General features: G+C 45.8%; 1 long non-coding RNA gene across 2 annotated transcripts; it reads right to left on the reverse strand.

Moving 5' to 3' along the window:
* Positions 1 to 2,232: 2,232 nt before the first annotated feature.
* Positions 2,233 to 4,856, reverse strand: LOC113993325. 2 transcript variants are annotated; one of them, XR_003542596.2, is made up of 3 exons: positions 4,769 to 4,856; positions 4,319 to 4,557; positions 2,233 to 2,677 (listed from the first exon to the last, which is right to left on the reverse strand). It is a non-coding gene; the product is annotated as an uncharacterized LOC113993325 (long non-coding RNA). The 2 variants fall into 2 exon arrangements; XR_003542597.2 differs by having other exon boundaries at positions 4,682 to 4,798.
* Positions 4,857 to 20,999: the final 16,143 nt, after the last annotated feature.

A 20,999-nucleotide genomic window follows, 5' to 3' on the forward strand; every position in this document is an offset into this window, starting at 1 on the left:
AGGGTTCTCCTCGACTTACAAATCCCAGTCTTTTAAGTTTTAGTAAACTGAATAACCTCAGAGGAGAAAACTCCTGCTGATCTGGATGCTTTTATTCTGTGGAGTCTTTTGTAAATACTATTTATATGCATTATATTGCTCTATTCATTCTAGTCCAGTTAAAATGGTAACACTCCCACCCACCTATTTCCACTGCTATAACACTGAAAAACTACACTCACAACTGTTGCTGAAGAGAAACAGAAACAGTCTGTGACACAACGGCATTTCCAGGACTGGCTGGATACAACACAAGGAAAATCACACCCTTATCCACCAGTTTTCCCTACAGAAAAGCTCCAGGCAGGCAAAGCCCAGGGAGAAAAGGGAGCTGAGGGACCCCACCAGGCTGCCCCTCCACCCCCCGGGATGTGCTGGGATGAGGCACAGGATGCCCTCTAGTGATACCACATTCCTGGCTTTGGAAATACATCTGTGCTTCCCTCCGGATTTCGAGGTGCCTGGACAAAACAGCAGCTTGTGGCCTCGGCAAGGCATTAGTGGTGATACCACCACCTCCTGAGCCTCGGGGGCAAGAGGCACCGGGCACACGAGACGTGGATTTGCACCTCCTGCTTCTCCCAGGGCGTGGAGCGGGGGTGGCAGGGCAGAGCCTCACTCAGAGCACCTCTCAGAAGGAATATTTCTGTGACAGGTACTCAGCAGGAAGAAGGGAGACTGAGGGAAGGGTGGCTTGAGTCCTCTCACCCTTTGTTAATGACTGTCTCTGCCAGACAGTCCGGTCTGGGAAGGTGGATTTTAAAGAGGACTCCAACAGGAATGATGGAGCAGGAGAATTAGGCACAGGTGAGAAGCCTGTGGACAGTATTACAGGAGAGAGGAAGCAGTGACCCAGTGCTTGAGCGGCCAGTGGGGCACAGCCTTTAACTCCAAATCAGTCTTAGTCTTTGGGGAATATACATCCCCAAGGCTGTAATTTCTCTTTGTTCAGCACACAGACAGGGGACATTTCCATGCGCTGCCACCTCCCAGTCTAAGGGCTTGGCTCATGTTGAAACCCACTTTCCTACTTCTCATGAGCCCCGTGACCAAACCCTCCATGTGAGCCCAGAAAAGCAGCAGCAGTCAGGACGAGGCTCTCAGCATCCTGCAGCACGGAATGACGTTGATGTCTCCTGGAAAGCGAGTGGGAAGCATCCTCCAGAGCCTTCCTGCAGCACACCCACATCTGTGAGGATGCTGCCCCTTCCCTAGGCGGGTATCCTTCAACACACCCCCCTAAGGATACTCAGGCACTCCCAAACTGAGCTGTGGCTGTCAGTGCCAGCTTCAGTAAATCCTAATTTCCCCTAATTGTTAAGGATCACGGGGTATTTGCCGTACTGGAAGCGTGGCGAGCCAGGCCAAACCGGAGCCGGCGCACCCCTCTTCATTTCCAGCCGAATGTTCCCTTTTCAAGAGGTTTTTAGACCAGCTTAGCAGAGCCAGGAGCAGAGGGGATGGAGTGTGCCCTTGCAGGGCTGGAGCAGGTCCATCCCAATTATCGGGTTCCACGAGAGGTCAGTGACAATCTGTGCCCGGCGCCGCTGCCAGGACGCGGCCGAGCCGCCGCTCCGCCGCCTTGGCACCGCCACAGGGGTCCCGCTGCCAGGCACGAGGCAGAGGATGTGCCTTCCTGAAAGGAGAGCCCCAGCCAAGTGTCCAGCTGCACTGCCTGCAAAATGCCTGGAAAACAGGCAGCCCTGGAAAAGCGCCGTGGAGGCCGGGGATCAAAGCTCCTCACACACCAACCAGGAGTGAGTCGGCCTTGAGACGCCGCGGCCAGGGGAGGGCTGTACGTGCAGACCTGCACTGAAACAACAATAATAATCATAATAATAATCATAATAATAGTAGTCAGAATAAATCCAAGCAGAGTTTTGTTAATTCAGTTCAAAGTGCAGGTAGGCAGGCCCTTGCTTTTGGAACCACAGTAGAAGGAACAAATTCAACTCGCCTCCAATTAAGATAAGAGGTAAATATTTTGATGTGCTCGGGATCCTACTAAGCTGGCAGGACCTGATGGATCTGAAACCCATCAAATAAATTCTCTTACATCACGCAAACAAAGGCAAAAACCTTGGTGGCATCCATCATTTTCTTTTAAGATGTCAAACAGGAGTGCAAGGCTGATAGCCCAGCAGCGCTGCTGCTGTCAGCAACCCATTTAATCAATGGGGATGCTAATCCTAATAATGTCCTGGACTCCATTTAATTTTGATTACATCATTGTTTTTCCTCAGTGGAATTGTGCACTGCTCAGGTTTACAGATAAGTGCTTTGTGTTTGATGTTGTCTTTCTCCACCTCGAAGCTTCTTCTGCCACTTTTGCTCGGCTTGCAAACGATCTGCCCGAGATCTGAAAAGCTAAAGCCCCTGAAGATCCAACAGGACATTTAATTTTCTACAGCCATTTGTCCCAGATTCCCATGGATAGTGTCCACAGTGTGCCAGTTCCACTGTCACCTTCTTTCCTCCAGGCATTGGTGCAGTTCAGTGACACCCTCAAATAGGAAATACTGCTGGTCATGACACACCTTCTATTCTTGTTCTTTTAGGTCTAAAATGTACATCCTTACTTTACCACTCACAACCAAGCTGAACCACACTGCCAATAGGGAAAATAGCTCCAGTTCTCCTATAATAAGAAAAAATAAATTATTTGGTATCTTAGCTGTTCAGCCTTTTTGAAAGCAAATATAACAATGTCCCTCATTATTTGAAGCACAGCAGGCAATTCCTTTCAGAAGACAAGTGGCAAAGTTATTGCCAGGGAAATGATAACTGCTCTTTAAGGGTCAGCAGCTCTTCTAGGGCCCTTCCCAGCCCTCTCCACCCTCCATGAAATGGATTTTAAAACAAAAGATATAAAAATCCAGTCATCTGCCTGCCTCGTATGAGTAAAATTATCCTCCAACACAAACAAATGGGTATGCTAAATGCAAGCTGAATGAGGCCAGAAGGGATGAAAAACACCGAAAAAATTAAAATAAGAGCAAATGACAAAATGGAAAACTAGCAAATGCAGCATTTAAAATAGCTCCTGTGGTGATTGCAGGGCTTGAAAACCACTTGAACACAGCCAGCATGTTTATCACCTCTGAAGAAGCAATCTTGTGAAACCCAGCTCTGGTAGTTTTTTAATAGCAGATTGCTGAGTGTTTTAAATATCAGCTCAGTAATTAAAAGTCCAGTTGTTCCATCTAGGAGCAGATAAAGAGCGTTTCCGTGCAAACTGTGGTTGCTTTGCTCCTAAAGCCAGAGGGATGACAGCGCTGTCAAAACCAGGTGCTATTGCAACAACCTTCCTAGATCTCACTTGGACTTTAAAAATTTATATGTTTATGATAATATTATGTTAATAATTTCTCCGTTTTTCTACAGACACATAAAATTTATATGTGATTTCCCAACGCACGAGAACGCGTGGAAGTGGTCCCAAGGCTGGAATTCTGCGTAATTGCCTTTGCAGCAGAGTTCATCCCTCTTACTCAGGCACTATAACTAATTTATTATGTGTCTTATGTCTGGGCTTGTCAGCACTTTAATTATATCCTAGAGAACCAGCTTGGCTGTCCTGGCAAACCTCTGCTCTCCTGGTTGCTGTTCTCATGAGGACATGGAACGCTCGGAGCTGACCAGTGGATAACCAGCAAGGCCAGGGCAGATGAGATGGTCTCCACAGCCACCTGCAGCATTCCAGAGTCACTGCTGGGACCTCAGCCTGCAGCTCTGGAAATGGCTCAGCCAGCCAGGCAAACTCACCCCCTGCCATCACCCTGAGTATTCCCAGAAATACTCACAGACACGGGATCCGTGTTTAAAACATTGGGGATCACCAAAGTCCTGCACTTGGGGGTGCACAGGAAGGCTGGAGAGGGGCTCCATGCAAGGGGAATGGCTTTAAGCTGACAGAGGGCAGGGTTAGATGGGATATTGGGAAGGAATTCCTGGCTGTGAGGGTGGAGAGGCCCTGGCACAGGTTGCCCAGAGAAGCTGTGGCTGCCCCTGGATCCCTGGAAGTGTCCAAGGCCAGGCTGGATAAACTTGGAGCAAGCTGGGCTGGTGGAAGGTGTCCCTGCCCATGGCAGGGGGTTGGAACAAGATGATCTTTAAGTTCCCTTCCAACCCAAACCATTCTAGGATTCTATGATGGTGTAAGGTCAGTATATCTATCTATCTATCTATCTATCTATCTATCTATCTATCTATCTATAGAGATATATCTTTAAGCAGCTTTATCTGACCTTTTACCATCAGTTACATTTCAGCCACTCACCTTAGATTTGATCCTAATACTTGTGTTTGGTTAAAGCCTGACGTTTAAATTCATAACAAAGTGCCACCTTTGGGATCTGAATAATCATTCCAGGGCAGCTTCATTTGAACAGCCTTAAATTTTCAGTGGCTTCAACAGCACAGTTTAAACCATATGTGCCACTTTGCAGGATTTTCTGGTTTGTTTTGTCTAAGCCATTCAGCAGTAACTATTCTCATTTCACTTCTGTCAGGTTTGCACTGTGTGTAGAGACAGGGTCAACCTTTTCATTACAAGCAGTTCAGTTTATATTAGACACAGTAAAGCACTCAGTTCAGGGAAGCAGCACTTAAATTATTGCTAAATATATTCTCTCCCACTCACCCCGCCTTTTAAACACTTAGTAACTCGGTTTTTAACAGTGTCATATCACTGCTGCCACAGACTTGTCTATTTTCAGAATAAACAGACCCAAAGGGCTGCTCCCACGTGTTATTTCACCCCTCTCTTCCGTGGAAGCACTGGGATTGTAGGGATATTTGGGTTTGGATGACCTACTGGGAGGAAAGGAAGTGGGCATTCCCCCTTCACGTGGAATTCTCTAGGCAGGAGAAGCTGCTTTGTCACAGAAGCCTGTGCACACACAGCAGCACTGGAACTCTGAGCAGCTCACTCAGCCTGAGAGAGGCTCAGAGACAGCACTTCTGGGAAGTTTAATGTCTGTGCCAATAAAGCCACGGGTTGAGATGGTATTTTTAATGCTTTGTGTGCCTTGGAACACACTTTTACTACATTCAGGAGTGTATCTTTGAAGGCAGCAAAGCCTTTGGATTGGCAGAGTGACAGCGCTGGGCGAACTGTAACATCCCGGAAAATCCCTTTTAAATGCCAGACCAGGACTTGGAACCTTTCCAAGCATTTGCAGCAGGCACAGCGGAACAGCTTTTGGAATTTAGCAGGCACTTACAGCGGCACAGACACGTTCAGGAAAGTTAAGAGCACTTGAAGCTGAGCGGCACAAAATAACCCGGGACGCTGGATGAACCGGAGTACGATTCCCGTGGGGAAGTGGCTGGGAGAGCAGGACAGAGGGACATTGCTGAAGAAGCTGAGCCCCAGCTTCATGATAAACACACTTCCAGCAAGATCAATCCTGCCACAGGGGCTGGACAGGGATTTCTGGAGGAAGACTGCTCAACCAGGAGACGTTCCAGCTGTTTGCAGGGTGCTGAGAGTGCCCCCAGTGCTGACTGACAACGGGAGCAGATCCCACGCCCTCCTCACAGGAGCTGCTCCAGCTGCTGGGAAACCTTGGGATGATCCCCTGCCATCAGGAACCCCTGCAGCTCTGAACTCATCTGGGATCTCCCCCAAAATCAATAAGCCCAGAGCTAAACCTACAGCTGTGGATCTGCAGATCCCCAAACCACATCTGGCTACGAGCAGCTCGTGTTCTTTTTGGGTGAAGAGCAGCTGTAAAGCTTCAAGCCAAGTGCCTCAGTTACCTTCCCAGAGTTAGCTTGTTTACAGAAACCAAAATGAGAATTAATCCTGTTTTATGTTGTATTTCTGGGGTTCTGCAAATCAACGGGCAAACTGTGGGCAGAACTCAGGTTTTTTTAGGAGCAGTTACACAGGTTTACAGCTGCCTCTGCCCTGGGAATGCCTCACATGCCCTTGGTGTTAAGCCATCATTAGCTCAGGCTGCTTTAAGCCAAGGTGGCACAACCTAAAGGAAACAAGGAAGCCACAAACTCCTCTACAGAGCTTTGAGAGCTTTGCTTGATGCTTCTCCAGGGGGAGTAGATCCCCAGTCACGAAGCCTTGGTGGTTTGTGACATTGGAACCACAAACACCTTTTTTTGAACGTGCATTTCATGACCCATGACAAAGAAACCCAAGAATAACACTACAGAGGAAAGGAAGTTATTATAATAATGAAAGGACACTTCTGTGCCCAACAGGAGGTTTACACAAACTGTCCCTGGAACCACCAGTATGATGCAAGATCGTGTTTAATGCAGTGCTAACTCATTTTAGGTTGTGTCTTGTGCAATTCTCACGTCCCTAAAAGGCTAAAATTCCAGTGTTTCAGTAGCATATAAGGAAAAGAGAAAAGCAAGAGTGGATGACAAAGTGAGCAATGTAAACCCTTTCTTTACTGTGTTCTAAAAAAGTGGGAAGTTCAGAACCACCATCTCACCAGGAACAAAGCCGGTAAAGTTTGTTTTCCTATGCAATTCCAGAACAGCCCTATGCCACTGGGACAGAGTCTGTGACCCTGTAAGAGATTCTGTGACCCTATAAAGGTGATGACCAGTGGCCAAGGCATAACACAAACCACCCTGAACATGAGGAGAAGACCCTGAGCTGGGAAACCAGCCCAGCAGGGCAGAGATGCTGTTTCAGTAGATGAGCAGCTGGGTTTATGCACAAGGCAGGAACTGAAGGTCACAAGTGCACGAGTCAAACCTCCTTTTGTTGTGATACAGCCTTTTGCCCACTTGCAACTTAAATTTCGGTGGCATTTATGGCTCCTCAGGTGTCCCAAGCTCTGGTAATTAAAAGAGGAAGCAGGCAGAGCAATAGGACTGTGGTGTTACAGAAACAAGCCCCAGACTTAGGAGAAACCAAAGGTCACAGAACACGAGAATAAAGATCTTACCTGGCAATTCACCTGTTCTCTTTCTCCCTGCCCACGGTCAATGCTTCAAGGTGTCCCTTGCTAAAAAATTCTTGCTCACTGGGCGGACGTTTTTTGAATTAAATATTTACCCAGTCTGCTCAATATCTCCTCAGAGGACATGGGAAGCTTGAATCCATCAGCATTCTACAGAGAAAAGGCCTTATTTTTGGCCTGCACGTAGGACTTGACGCGTGGCCAAATGAAAATTCATCTGCTGTAATAATAATTGTCCCGGTGATTTACTGATCTCTGTGTGGACATTACAAGCTCCATAGCTTTTATCCACACATTTTGAAAGCTTATGGTCTAGTTTTTCCAGGTCATTAATAAATTCAGGATGTCAACCTCAACAGCAAGCCCTGGAATACCCAATTATTATTTTTGTTTCACCGCAGGGTGCAGTCATTCTTGACCACTATTTTCCTTAAATTTCATCATTTTGTGATGAAAACCACACATTTAACCTCCTGTTCTGAGTGTTCTCTGATAGGTGTTATCTTTGTGTCAAAACAGTGGAGATTCCAGACAATGGGTAAATTCATGTTACAGAGTCCTCCTCAGTATTTGTTGAGGTTCTGGCTCCAAGAGGTCACACCAAAAATACACTGCTGGTTAAACTTGGAAATCATTTGAGAAAAAAACTCTGAAACACTGAGGGGAGGGGGGTTATCCAGAAAGGGAGGATGAGCAGGAAATTTGCAGTGGAAAATAATAAATGGAGTGGTTTGCCACGGTTAGAAACGGGATGTTTGCAGTCGCTTGTGTGACATGAAAACTCTGAACAACTCCTGGGGCTGCTGAACATCCCCCCAGGAAGTTCTAAGGGAGCCCTGAACTGCTCCCAGGGTGAGCCCACAGTGCCAGGTCACAATTGTGGACACAGTTGGCCATGGAAGGGACAATCTCCCAGTGGTTTTATGCCCCTGTGCAGCCAGTTGACAAAGTTACTTCATGGGCTTTGGGGTTTAAATTGGAAGCATTTACTTTGGAACTAAAATTAAAAAAAAAAAACAACAAAAAACCCTCCAAAGTTTTTCCCCTTTCCCTCCAAGAGGATTTTAGGTCTTGACTAATATATACAAACAAAAGGTGATTGATGAGAATATTCATCCTCTGCTGCTTGTTTCATTCACTAAGCACTTGGGAAGCAGGGGAAAAAATGTAAACCCAACCCAATCCCTAATATTTCATGTGTGAGAGGAAAAGTTTTCTGCCAAATAACCTGATAGTCCTATGAAAATGTTGTATCTGGAAAATAACAGCAGCTCTTTGGGAAAGGGGTTTGTTGCCGAGCTGACTGACTTCCCAAATCCTTCCTCAGAGTTCACGACTCCTGCCTGTGAGCCCTCAGAACCTGGAGGTATTCAGACAACTCATTCCATCTCTAGCAGGGCATCACCAGGGTGGTGGCAGAGGTTGGCACGTGCTGACAGACAGCACTTCTCTTTAGCCACTTCACTAAGGGAGAGGTTCCCACTGGGAAACTCCTGATGCCACGAAGACAAGTAAAATGTCGATTTTTATAACCAAAAAAAAAAAAATCAATTTGTTTCTCTTTTACTCCATCCTCCCAAGCTGCCAATGCTGCCCCGTGCACAGGGGCTCTACAGCTCCCCCAGAGGGGCAGTTTTTGCTGATGGGCAGCACTAAACTGCCTCAGCAATGGGATGGAATTAAAGCTCGTTTAAGCCAAAAGCTGTGTCAGTCTGAAAGATGCAATCCTGTTTACTCTTCCTGCACTGGCAGCCAAGCTCTGCCTGCCCCAGATGGAGCAGATTAATTCTGCTGCATTCCTCCTCTCTGAATGTCATTCTCTGGTCGTGGCTCTGCAGCCCAAAAGCTTCGCTGGGAACTCCGTGGGGTGTCAGAAATTACTGGATTTATTAAGTTTCATTCAAGACTGTTGATGGCTTAAGGAGCAGGGTCAAAGTGAATCATAAAGCAGCACAACAAGGCTGGCTGTGCTCATCTTGGATCGTGTGGCACTGGTGGAAAAGTGTCCCCCAGAAGGGCAGGGAAGGCAGAGCTGGAATGCCCAGCACAAAACGAGCACATCCCATTTCCCTCCCCAGGCCTCCCATCTGGAGCAGCGTGGGAAGAGGAGCAGTTCCCATTGTCTGGGGCCCGGTGCTGGCAGAGCTGTGCCATCTGCTGATGCCCACAGCTGTGGGAGAGCCTTCAAGGTAGCACAGCCATCCATCTCCTCCCACTGCAGCCTGCTCTGCTCCAGGACCCGGGGAGAGGCAGCGTGTGCTCAGCTCTGCTCCAGCTGGAGCCAAAACCACGGGGTAGCAAAGCCCAGCTGACCACTGCACGAGTTCCTTGGATCTCTGTCAAAAAGCTGTTCCTTGAACCAGGGCAAAAAAAAAAAAAAGGAGTTTACCCTGAAGCAGCTTCCTGCAACCAACAGAAAGTGGTTCTTGATGCAGCCCTGAGTGCACAAGAAATTCCCAATCCAGCACGATTAACTCCTTCTTCCACGAGTCTCCTGCTCACCTCCCTCCCTCTGCTCTTCCAGGAATTCTGCCCGTGCCCAGGAGAGCATGTGGTGACTGCATTCCCTGTGCATGGCCAGCTGTCCAACCCCATTATGCAAATGACAGTGCTGATAATTAAAAGTGTTTATCAAGTAAGCACAGAGGAGCAGGGCTCTGCTCCATGGCCAAGCCACACTCCTCATCCTGGTGGGGCTGGATAATGTCCCTATCTGTTATCTTTGCCACAACTGCCCTGGGAGTTATCCAGGACCCTTGGCTGACAGTCAGGATTTTTCTAGGAACTGACTGACCTTCAGAGGATATTGGCCAAATAAGGGCTCTGGCATTTGTGATTTGCCATTTAACACCTGGAAATACAGCTTGGAAAACCCAGATTGTTTCTCCCTCCTTTTCTAAAAAAACCTAATTTTTGGAAAGATGAGAGATTCAACCAGAAAATGCCTGGCCAGGTTATACACAAAAACCAGTTTCTATGGGACCTGCTGTAACATTGGTGCTTTCTCACATCTCTTTCAAGAGAAAAAACAACCCCCCCAAAAAAAATTCATAAATCAGGATGGCTTTTGAGTATCCACAGCAATGCAAAGTTTAAAAGGAAAGGAGAACAGAATGAAGTACTAAGTCAACTCTGCAACTGTTTGATTTTCACACAGGAATATATCACATCACAGATATTTCACAGGCAACCACTTCTGTAAATGGAATTCGAGGGCAAAACGATGTGGAGTTCGTTTGAAAGGGAAAATCTGGGAGAGGAAACAAAAAAAATGGGAGCGAGTTCAGAAATTTTAGAGCAAAGAAACCAAGGGAGAGAAACCAGCAGGGAAGTCCTGAGAGAGAGAGGGGCCAGCTGGGTCAGCCTGGATAACTCATATCCCATTTCTCCCTGTTGTTTGTGCAGCCTGGGCAGGAGCCCCATTTATTCCATACCAAGTAACTCAGTTTTATACTTGAGTAACCCAGACACCTCTGGAAGGAGGTGATGTTTTACTTTACATAACTACAACCAACCAATTCCCATTTCTTTGATAAGCCTCAAGGTTCCAGCTGGGATTTGACCAGCTGGTTCCTGAGGAATAAAACTCTAACCTTCCAAGTGACTGTCGAGCACACCAAAAAGCTTTCCGAGTTTATCACTTATTATTTGTTACTTGGCCTGCCAAAATTATTTCCTCAAAGGTGTCAAAACTAATTAACAATTCACCAAAACAACAACAAAAAAATAAGTAATAAGTAAAAAAAAAAATAAGTAATAAAATAAAAAAGTAATCTTTTGATGACCCTGATAAGACTTTTCTAGAAGATGTCCCAGATATCCTGTCTCCTGGAAAAATAACAAAGGTCCAGAAGTTGTTTTTATTGTAATTAAGTAATTTTACTCTTTTCTTGCTACTAATATGAGCCACTATATCCCATGTTCATTCTGGATTTTTTTAGGAGGTAAGAAGAGTGACATCAGCACGACAACAAAGTTCTGCAGTGATGACAAAATGACACAACTGTTGGTTAAAAGTCAGAAAAATTTACTGCAGACACTGTATGGCCTTGATATCATAAACTTAACAACATGGCTGGAGCAAAAAACACCTGATGATTTTTCTTTACAGCTATTTTCCCCCTCCCATTAGAAAACATGGTCCTCAACAGAACTTAACTAGAATTTATTGAGTAATATTTTGAGGAGAGAGAAAAGGTGACAGAAGATGTTGCAGCCACTTGCAACTGTTAAAATGTGCCTCGCTGGCAGCTTCCTTTGAAGGAAAAATATAATCTCCAGTAAAAGGTGATTTATCACAGTGACACATCTCAACACCGAGCTCAGCGAGAGCCACTTAATACACACACAGGAATGAGAATGAGAGGCAGAACAGAGAGAGAATAAAATCCCCGCGTTCCTGGTACCTTCAGGAATGACAGTCCTCTTCTCCTCCACTCCCCACAAAAAGGAAGCTTTCCCAGCAGGCTCCCAGTCCAACCCTCTCTCAACTGCACGTTATCCATTCATCTGACTTGTTTCCACTGAAGGGGACCTTTTTTTTTCTTCTGTGTTTGTTTTTATTAAGAGCGAGTTTAAGCAATTTGCATCGCCTACGAATTTTAAGAAGGAAAAAAATCACCGAATATTTTCGAGCTTTAGATTCCTGAACACGTTGAAATGGAAACATCTGGCTGCCGTTTTTCCCCTCCCCTCGGAAATCAATACTGTTAAAAGTTACTTTTCATGTCATAGAAAAGCAATTTTCTTGGAGGGGGAGGAGGGAAGGACAGAAAGATTTTGGCAAGACATTTTTTACTTCAGACAAATGAATTAGTGAGTCCTGGCCAACACTTTGTTTGTGGTGACAGCAGGAACAGGATTTGGGGCTGTGTTCTGCAAGCACAAGCTTTGCTGTCCTGATGACAACTCCTATTTAAGTCATCAGCTACTGCTAAGAGGAGAAAACCATTTATAAGCTCAGCATCTTGCCAGCAACGAGATTCCTTAATATCCAAATATCTGCTAAAGAATGGCTCCATTCCCTCACCTGCAGCACAACCCTGACAAGGCCAGTTATTCAGTCTTGTGCCCTGAGCAAAATCCTACCAAGGGAGGCAGTTTTATTTTGGTTGCCATGGGTATCAGTGCATCTCGCTTTTAAATTAGCTCAGGTGTGGTTGGAACAGCAGCAACAAGGGATGCTGTGGAATTTCAGGAAGCCTGAGGACGCAGTTGCCTTCAGAGATCAAATTTACAGATGTTATATTCAACAGCATCTCCCCCAAAAAAAGAATTCCTCGACAGGCACAAACTCTATTACAAGTTGCACTGGGATAAAATCGCTGCTTGAAAAGTTCTTCTCAATTTAAATCACCAAAAATGATAGAGATTTAAGGAGCTTGGTTGCAGATTTTCCATTCTATCAAAAAAAAAAGAAAAAAGCTGGGGAAAGGATAAAAATAGTATCAAAGCTATGCAGTGAACACTGTCTTTGTCTGCTACTCTAGAACAAAACAAGGGAAGCAGCAATAAGCAATCACAGAGCTGCAGAGTTGGTGGAAATAAGGAAAGCAAAGCACGTGCATTAAACAAGGAAATCAGCAAAGCATCAGAAAATGCTGTTATTTCTTTTAATGTAGTAATATAAATTTATTCCTTCAAATAAATCATAAGTGACCAATGGAGGAATAAAGATCAGTGAAGACCCCAGTGGCAAGCAACTGGAAATGACTGCAGCTGTGTCTTCTGCTGCCTCGTGCACAAAATGCCCAAGGAATTGCCCAACAGATGCAAAAATAAACAAACTAACAAATGATTAAACAGCTCCCTGGCTGGGCTCTGTCTGCCAAATCTCTGCCTGGAGAGGACTTTTATGTCCGTGTAATGAACCCTCCAAATTAGGGACTTACAAAGGAAACAGCTGCTTAACCACCCTGGTAATTACCCTGCTCGGGCTGGGATCGCCCAGCCCCGGGGCTGCGGCTCAGGGCAGCCCGGGGGACACGGGAGGACACGGAGGTGGCCCTGAGCTGTGGCCCTGAGCTGTGGCCCTGAGCTCTGTCCCCTGAGCTGGTGTCACTGCACAGGGCGGGGAGCAAACCCACCTGTGTGTTTGTCACAGGACAGCAAACATCACAGTTGGGGCAAACCCAGCTAAAAAACAGTCAAGTGTTTTTCTCACGGTCATCTGGCACCCTGGGAGTGGCCAAGCCCAAAAAGCAGGAATCCTGACCCTGTTTTCTGTTCCAGCTACCAGAAGAAAACCACAGAGAACCACTGCTTCCCACAAGTGCTGTTTCCCATATTTATCTTGATTGCTTATATGACTATGAATAGTCAGAAATAAAACACTCAATTCTTCTGCTGCTCGTGTTTGGGGGATATAAGGGATATCTGGGACACCAAGGACAGGAGGGATGTTTGGGACATCAGGGACATTCCAACAGGTGGAAGCTGAGACTCCCATTGCCACAGATCCTGCCACCAAACTGAATGGGACAAGTTCTCTGGCTTGCACAGAAATGATCATTTTGGTACATCTACACCCGAGATCAAATCACCAACTGTGTCCTCAGCAGCTGACAAGCAAAGGGTGCCACTTGCTGACTGTCTGCCCTGTAATTCCACACTGGCACAACCATTTTTGGCTGGGAGATGGTCGGTGCTAAATGCACAGGAATGTTCACAGGTGAGCTGCTCCTCCCAGCCAAGAGAGCACTCGAGTTGCCACAACACTCCTGTGCACAACAGGGTGTATTTAAACACCTCACCTGCCAGAGGCATTTGGTGACAGAAAGTGGTGGCTGGTGTGATCCCGGATGGTTTCCCTACGGATGGAGTTAAGCGTGGCTTGGAAGGGACCAGGACAGCAGCACTTTGAGGAGCAGACAAGTGTCAAGGCTGATCTCTGCAGCTGCAATCAAGTGTCTCTCCCTTGGTGTCTCCTGCACAGTTGTAAGAAGGGCCACGTTCTCCTCCTGCTGCTGAAGGTTGATTAGCAGGTGGGGAGAGGCTCCAGGGAGGGCACGAGGCATTAATTAAATCACTTCTACCAGCTAAGTGATGACACTTTGATTTATGGCAGAGCTCATTCAGCCAGACACTGGCATTTCCTGGGCACCAAGAGGAGGAAAAGCCAAGCTGGGAAGCAGGTGGGAGAAGAGGGGATGTGCATATAAAGGGAAAAGAACAAATTGCAAAGGAAATACCTGCAGCTGATAGACTGGTTTTGCAAAAGAGGGATGCGGGAGCAGTGGGAGTGATCATGAAACATGAGCTGAAAATTATTGAATTCGTGTTGCTTATTCAGAAGGTATTTTTTTTTTTGTCTGTGCCTGTAAGAAAAGCTGCTTTAGGACAAAAAGTCTCTCAAATGAAACCTAACCTGTGTCACTGTTTCATAAGGCACGTTTCAAGCCGACACACTCAGTTTGTGACTCCAGACATGAGTCAGAGCTATCTGAGGGCACAGCAGCAGCGATCTCAGCAAGAGGAGGTGGAAGTGTCCAGAAGGCAGAGCAGGACAGTGATGCAGCAGCAGTTCCAGGTGCTGTGCCCCAGCCCAGTCCTGCTGCACCACCTGCCAGGGCCGACGTCTCCTGAACGCCGGGCTCCCATTTCCCCTCCGCCAAAGGGCGGCAACGTTATTTCACCAACCTTTGGAAAGGGTCACCTTTGCCCGACTTCATCCCTTTCGTTTAGGATTGTGACATTTGAAAAGGCTAACTTAAACAGCCTTCCTCCCAGAAACCTCTTCTCCTGGTGACAAGCCGACGTGTTCTTCCTCGTGAACTCCACGGTCAAACCCACGAACCTGCACCAGGGAGAAAACACATCTACACCTCCACCCCAGAACCCAAATTAGGTCAGAGCATGATTGCCATCACAGGAATATTTCACTCCCTCTTCTGAATCAACCATATTTTGCCAATTCTTGGATTAGTTTTTTTCCTTGAGAGCCTAAGGCAGCATTTTAGAACACTCGGGGTCTAAAGCATCACACTCACTGTACAGCCCAGTGGTATTTTTTTTTTAGTAAGACATAACTTGTTATTTTTGAACACAGAGGTTTGTTTCCTCACAATGTTGTGTAAGGTGAACATCCTTCTTGTATCTTTTTTTAAATATACGCAAAATTTTAGCAAGGATAATATTGGATCTCTTCAACTCCACCAGGCTCAGCTTCAGGTTCATACATGAAGAAGTAAAATTTAAGGAAAATATCAAACAATGAGGTGGATCCAGAGCCTGTATTCCTTTTAGTCAATAATACCCTCCCAGTTAGCCTGTGTTGCTAAAGCAGGCAGTGGCCTCAGACAGGACTGAGGCCACGTCACAGTAGCTGCTTGTAAGAAGATTTAATAAAAAGTGAATTCTTATTCTCTAACCTTTAACTAATAAACAAACAAACAAACAAAAAATAAACCCCCCAAACAAACCACCTCTCCTGATACGGCTTCCCTGGCAGTGACCAGTGGCAAAATAACTGCTCTTGTTGTAAATCCAAATTCTGATCAGTACAAGATGTCATGAGCCCCCTTGCTGGGCACATGCATCATGTGCACTTATCTCATGAACTCTGCTTATCTAAATTATATTTCTTCTTTCAGCTCAAAGCCTTGCTGTGTCTTCTATAAACAGTTTCTGCCTCTCAGTGCTTCATCTTGTTTCTAAGTGTGATTACTGTTCCCCTCGATAATATCTTCAACTTTCCCAGCACACCCCTTAGGACCTCCAAGAGCTTTGTGGCAAATTTATTGTGAGAGTCAGAGACGAGAAAACCCTTTCCTGAAGCAGCAGGGACAAAGAAATTCGGGTCACCAAGGAACTCTGTAGCACATCAGCGTTCAACCAACATAATCTGTCGCTGTTAATGTTGTATAATGAGTTTGGCTTCTTTTGCATCATCAGCTCTTAATAACAAAAGGCTTCACTGCTGAATTTGGGAGGTAGCTGGGTGGGGGTGGCAGAAAGAGCTGGTTTGCTTTTAAATAGATCCACATGCATCTCCTTTTCATCATTAGAATAAATTTCCGGAGAGGTGAGCAGAGGTTTAGCTGCATGACTCTCATTAATGTTAACTTTATTTCAGTAATGAGGTGAAAGTACAATCACTGGAGCTGATATAATCAGAGAGATGAGACCAAAGTCTGCTGCTGTAAATACTGCTGGGGAAGATGACATTGACAGTGCTGATGGGCAAGGAAAAATAGGTGTCAGGAGTAAAATGATGCCGGGAGGGTAAAGACTGTGCCTTTGGGTGTAAAAGTACAGCTGCAAACTGCCAGGGGACTGTTCAGTGATGTGAATGCACTGACAGTGGAGAGGACTGGCAAGGTACTGAGCACAGCAATCCTCAGCCTTACTGATTCCCAGCAAAAACTGAGGGAAAACGGGGCAAAAACGCCCTTAAAAGTCATTTAGGAAGGATAAGGAGAACTAACACAGTAGCGAAAAAGCAACGTTGAGATAAAACAAAGCAGCAGGTGTAGGGAATCCAAAAGCTACTGTGACAGCCCCAGAAGCCAATCCCAGTAATATATTGCAGCAGGAAGACCTCAGACAATGAAAAGTGGGAGCACCATCGTGCCACTGCACTCCATTACTTTAGCTAATAGAATGATCTGAGCTGAACGAGGCCGGGAAGAATTTTATAGTAATTAGCAAATCTGTTAGTGCCCATTTTTCTTCTGCACAACACAGGAACAAAAGAAAAGCAGGCACAGCTATTAAGGGCAACTGACAGGGAGAAAAAGTGGGGAGACAGGCAACGAGTTGGGCAACTGCAGAAATAAAAATAACAATTCCATTTTTTTATTACAGAACCAGCGTAGGAGGATTTTTAGGTTTGCACTTAACAAAACACAGAGCAACCCTCTAGTAAATATTTAGCACGTAATCATCCACATCCAAGTACTGCTAGTAGGGAAGGAAGAGAGGAAACATAATATATGCATTCACTCTATATAATTCTTGCAACATTCAGTACCTCTGTAAGCAGCTCACTGTGACTTTATCCAGACACCACAAACACAGGGTTGTGGGGGTTTTTTATGCCATGTGGAACCGAGCCACCCCAAGCTGTTTGTACTGAATCCATGAATTTAACCTTCTAGCTCCAAATGAAGTGTATTTATAACGACGTGAGCAAGATGTGCCCTTTTCACTTGATTTCAGCATCTCACTGCCCCTCTGAAGGCTGGAGCAGAACTGCTCTGAACCTGCTGCTGCTCAGGGTGGTAAGAACTCACCCTTTTTTGGGGGGTAAGACAAAGCACGTTTGGTTTTGCCATCCTGGCTCTCTGCATTGTCCTCGTCCCTGTTATTGCAGAAATCCAGGAGAGCCCTGATCAATATGTCTTTGTTGTGCAGCCCTGAATTAACTACATCTCACTTTCCTTTGACAGCGACACAGATCACAGGCAGCTGCCGCTTCCCCTGTGAGGAACACGAGTTCTGGAAAGCATATTCATTATCTGGCTGTTAAAAGCAGCAGAGCATGCAAACCTCACCCTGCCTGGGCTACCTGAGACATCAGCATCTCCCTTTGATTAAGTGACTGCCAGCCAGTCACCTTCTCCCTCTAACCTTGATGTGGCAGGGCTGTGACAAGAGCAGGCAGTGTAACATCCCCGAGTGCTCACAAATAGATGGCTTAATTTGTTTTAATAGCCCGCTCCCCTGCAGCATTTCCACTGCAAACTCTGGGGTTTGAGGGCAAGAACACACATCAGCTCTTGGGATGGAGCTCACCTGAAAGCCAGCTGGCAGGAAGCCAGGGAGAATCCTGACGAGGTCCAAAGCTCCCGGTCAGCTTACTGGCACTTAATAAATTCCAAAGGAATTCCACCCCCACCCCCCCCCAACCGCACCATCTTTGAGTTGCAGGACTCGGGATCAGAAAAAATTGACTTTCAAAAAAAACTACAGCTCCTTATCCAGACCCTCTGTAGCCGAGTATTACTTGTGCACCAACAACAAAACCCCCCAAACCTGAACGAACTTCCATTTCATAATCAGAAGCAAATAAGTCCCGACGGGGTGAGGTTTGATTTTTATTTCACTGGTCTGGCAGAAATAACAGGGCTGTCAGTCACCGACTCCCACAGTGTTGTCGTGGGTCTCATAACAATTTTTTGCAGCTGCTGGAGGAAGGTAATCCCACAGAAACCTCAGCCGTGGCCTCCCTAGGGCCGAGTTGTTATTATTATTGTTATTTTATTATACAACAGTTACCAACGAGGCTACCGAGGTACCACGTCTCTTTTCCCACACTAGCACCCACCATCACCAGCACATTAAAACCCAGGCAGGTAAAGTTTATTTTCCAGGTTTAAGTGGCCAGGCCAAAGAATTCCAGACAGACACTCCACGCTTTTTCCTGGAGCGACGCGACGAGTGGTGTTCTGTACCCGCAGGTGCCTTTTGCCAAGTGAAATCCAGCTCCCGAGCCCTCTGCCAGCCCAGCTGCACGGAGAGGAGGCTCAGCCTTTCTCCAAAGGCTGGGGTAACCTCTGCTGGCAGATCCTCGCTGCTGCACCGGCTCCGATGCTCCTGGAAGGAAGCTCGTGGCTGAGCAGACAAAAAGACATCAGAAGAGGTACATCACCTTTGCTTACTCGTATTTTTGTGCGCATTTGCTACTCCAGAGGATTGGAATTTTTTTAATTGAATGCGTATTTTTAAGGCATGGGGGGATTTAGATAAATTAGGGCCCTGCTCATCCAAGTAGGAACATGTTTTATATCCTCAGACAGCACAGCTTTTATTACCAAGCACGTCTGTAACTGCAGTTTGCAGCTAATCTACATTTTGCTGTTTGAAGATGTGGATACAGCACAGCGAGTGTCGTCTGACAGAGCTGAGGGATGCATTTTATGCATTTGATAACGTCAGTAATGCTATTTTTTTATTATTTTTTTTTAGTGTTTAAACAAAAATGTCACACTCGTGGCTTATACCCAACCTTATCCCACTCCTTCCAGTGGTGATATTTCATATCTGTGTAACACAGGTCTTGTTCATATTAATAGGTACATTAAAGGCTCCAGGTGAGGCCACTGCCAGAAGTTCTGGGAACTACAAATGTTGAGTTGTCTTTTTGCTCTGAGGAGTTTAACATCTAAACAGGTTTTGGGCAGGACAGGAACAAAACACAGGCAACTGATCCATGATTCCAATTTACCTTGACTCCTATTAGTGTGCCTGACTCAGTAGGTGCATGCAGAGATGGAAAACATACAGGATAAATGAGAGCTGCATTTTATTAGAAGCTTCCATTAAATTGGCAAGAAATCAGGTGCTAGTCCTCATTTCAACTATTAACAGTAGAAACAGATTAATTGTCATCTCACCTATGGAAAAGCCTAACAATTGCCTCCCATTCCATTTGCAACTACAGCTTCTATCCCCCTTAATTGAAACCCATAATAGAAAAGCTTCTACGAGGCAAGATTTCAGCCAGAATTAATTCCTTCATTCTCTCTACTCTGCAACTTTGTGTTATTTTACCACAGGCGAAACAGCAGACCACAGCAACAAACATGCTTCAGTCTGAAGGTATCCTGAGAATTCTTGCTTAAGACATACATTTCTAATCTACCAAACCCCTGATTTATAAAAAAAAAAAAAAAAAAAAAAAAGAAAGATCTGTGGCCACAGGACTGCCTCAGAATGAAAACCATCACAAAGCCAACCTGCGTGTTGTTACAAGTCCGACCTTAATGGACCAAAAATATTAGATAGAACTGTCTGTTTAATTAGACACGGATCAAAAATGAAGAACTAAGTGCTTTCCCATCATTCCCTGCAGGTTTTGAAGTTGGCATTTTTCCCCCTCTGCGTATAGTTAGTTGTTTGCCTCAGGTTGTAAAGAAATGCAAGAGGGCTGTTATTAAAGCACCGATAATTTGCTGAACTCCATCTTTTGTGGAACTTGCTGAGTTAGAAAATTCCTTTTCACCTCCTCCCCCACGCCTCCCTGACAAGAATAACCCAAGAACAAATATCACATTATGGTGTTTGGTAAAAGGATCGAGTGTGTTTGCAGTTAAGTGACTACCACAAGACTGAACAAATCCTAAAGCTCAAGCCTGTCCAGCTAAATGACAAGGGAAGTAAGAAAGGATTTGCTTTCTAAAAGTGGATCATAACAAAGACTCATGATTAAGATTTGCTGTGCTCAGTGCTTTTATATTCACAAATTGACTCCTAACATAGTGTTTTAGGAAGTTCTCCAAGCAATCAGAGCCTGAACACGTACAGGAGATAAAGAACTGCCACCACACGAGTGAGAGTCTGAGAATACAGAAACCATTATCCCGGCTCATCAACTGTTCAGAGGTCTGCATTTGCCATTTCACAGCTCCAGCCCATCACAGGGAGGATTTTTATCCACTTTCTTCATGTACCATCCCAGTGGAGCAGAACAGCAGGCTCTGTCCAGGCCAATGGCTCAGGTTTAAACCTGGCAGACTTAGCACTTTCCCCTTCTGCAGAGATTAGTTTCCAAACTGGTACAACTAAATCCTGGGCCTGTTCTCCCATTCCATGGTAGCTGCCACCATTTTTCCCCAGCATTAATATTCCTGTAAACCACGGGAATGAAAAAGCACAGAACCCATCCAATTATCCCCAGCAGGGACCTCAGTGCAGATAAGCAGAGCCAGTGGCTCCATCAGGTGTTCTCATTAAACCTGCTGCCAAACAGGCACCCACAGCCCCAGCCTCTCAGCTGACAAGGAGAAATGAGATGTCAGACAACCAGCAGCAGTATGACCTGCTAAGGAATTAATACCAAGTTGGAAAAGAAAGCAGGAGCAGGCCATCAGCATCTTGATCTCATCAGTCACAGTGCAAACACACGAAGTGCTGGAAATACACCTCAGCAGGAATGGTCTGACAGACCAACCTGACGGCCTTCCCTAAGGAAAACGGTTATGGAGTGCTGGGAAGGGCTGAAGAAGGTGCTTAACGCTGAAAAGAGAAGCAACCTCTGCTACCCTCTGAAGACAGGACTCCACACTGCAGCCTCACACACGC

The sequence above is a fragment of the Pipra filicauda genome, unplaced genomic scaffold (genome assembly GCF_003945595.2).
Source record: "Pipra filicauda isolate LSUMZ 115617 unplaced genomic scaffold, ASM394559v2 scaffold656_size334665_pilon, whole genome shotgun sequence".
Taxonomy (NCBI): Eukaryota; Metazoa; Chordata; class Aves; order Passeriformes; family Pipridae; genus Pipra; species Pipra filicauda.